Below are 2,084 nucleotides of genomic sequence, written 5' to 3' on the forward strand. Positions count from 1 at the left end.
CTTCCCTAACCCGGTCCCCCCAGAGCCTCCTCCCAAACCTTCGCCCCTGCTCCGTGCCGCACCCCCAGCCCACACGCGGCCTCCCGGGACCCCCGCGGCCGAGGGAGCCGGGTCTGCAGAAGGAGCCAGGGTTGAGTGATGAGAAGCAGCTTAAAATTTCCTCGGAAGGCAGAAGAAATAATTTTGTGCAGCCCCAACCAGGAATGAGAAATGAAAGTTCATGCTTCAGCGAGCGCGGCTGCCTGCAAAATTTATTTTATTTAGCAATGCTAATGGACTAATTAACATATATTAGCATGACAATTTCATTTCTTTTCTGATCAGTGTCAAAGTAAACAGGCAGAGTTAAAACACATGAGATAGGATGCAAATTCTTCACCAGCACCCCCCCCCAAAAGCTCCCAGGACAGCTTGGTGGTGTTTGCAGCCATCCCAGGTTCTTCCCGACGCCGGGAGCTCCCAGTGCCCGTGGAGATGCCCAGTGTGGGCTGCAGCTGCAGGGCTGCCCTGGCCTCGCACCGGGGTCACCGTGCTGCAGCTCATGGGGCTGAGCAGCTCCACGGCCTTGCAAAGTGGAGCCTGACCCCATTTGAGCCGTGCCCTGTGCAGGGGATATTAATTCTGCCCTAAGGAGGGCTGATCACACCTGGCTGATGGGCACAAAATCTCACAGAGCCGAAATAAGAACCGAGGCGTAAGATTTGCCATGCACCGGTCCCAGGATGCGTCGCTGCCTGCCCCGGTGGACTTGGACCACGTCACGGCCAACAGCCTCCACAAATCCCCAGGCAAGGCTCCAACATTTATTTCCAGGGCTATCGCTCCATCGACAACGTCTTACTCTGGTTCCTTCCTTTCTTTTCCACCCAACGCTCTCTGATGGATGGTGGCGTGGGAGAATGGCAGCAGCTCGCCCCTCGGTTATTAAAGTGCTGCTTTTCCTTGTCTTGTGCCATGGGCTGGTTCTTTGCTCCAGCCAGCCAGGGACCTGATTAGCCAGAAAATTAGGATTTAATATTTAATATTGTCCTTTTTAGAATGAGCTGGGTGGGGTTTTTTGTTTTCTGTATTTTTTTTACTGGAGGAATTCTTTTAAGAAAATGCTTATGGGTGGGAAGAGAGGAGCAGGTCAGGACGGTGCCCAGAATGAAGTCAATAAACCAGAGAGAAAATCCAGCTGTCCTGTCCATGTGAGAGCTGCGAGGCATCAGTTTCTAGCACTGCCCATCCATCCTTCCCCCCTTTGTCTGTCTGTCCATCCCCCCAGCTTGGTTACCCCTGTAACTCTGGTGCGTCGCTGAAAACCTCACCAAATCCCAACGTGCGTTTTACAGCCTGGGCTTCTCTGTGCTGGGTCAGGACCGCGGGTGAAGGGAGGTTTCCTGCTGGGAGCAGAACTGAGAAGCAGCCGAATCCCAGCGGATTCACCCTGGCATCGCCCCGGCTCATCCCGGCGTCCCCTAGGCATCGCCCTACCTGCAGCAAGGATGCCACGCAGTACGGTTATTTCCATTATCGAAATGGCTCCCATTGGAGCAAAATCTGGGCTTTTCTGTAAGGAAAACACCTGCTGGTTGTGGAGATTTTGCACAACCCCCTTCCCTGGCCCGTCCATGTGCTCCTTTTGCATTTCTTTCGGTGGGGAGCGAGGCCTGAGCTCCGTGTTTGCCATCGGCTTCACCTCCCGCTTGGCACGCACTGAAGTGCTCCTGATCTGCAAACGCTGCAAAACGTCTCCACTAAAAGAAAAAATGCTCATAACCATTGCCACAGAATGACAGAACGGAATAAATAAATGAGGGGGAATGAAAATTCCAGGCATGCTCAGAAAAAAAAAATAATAATCCCTTTTCCCTTTCCTAAACCGGGCTGCAATAAATGCAGGACCTGAATCACTTGACGGTGTCAGTTTAACATCAGCGTCGCATCGGTGCACCCCTCAGTCAGGGACTGCGGACTCGAGGGCACTGAAACTGCGCTTGGGAACAGCGAGTTTTGGAGCTGGCTCCTTGCCGACTCCCCACACACCCGCTGCTGCCCGGGAGCTGACGGGGCGGCCGGTGCCGGGGGCTTTTCCCATGGGG

Source organism: Egretta garzetta, unplaced genomic scaffold (assembly GCF_000687185.1).
Source record: "Egretta garzetta isolate BGI_Z169 unplaced genomic scaffold, ASM68718v1 scaffold105, whole genome shotgun sequence".
NCBI classification, from domain to species: Eukaryota; Metazoa; Chordata; class Aves; order Pelecaniformes; family Ardeidae; genus Egretta; species Egretta garzetta.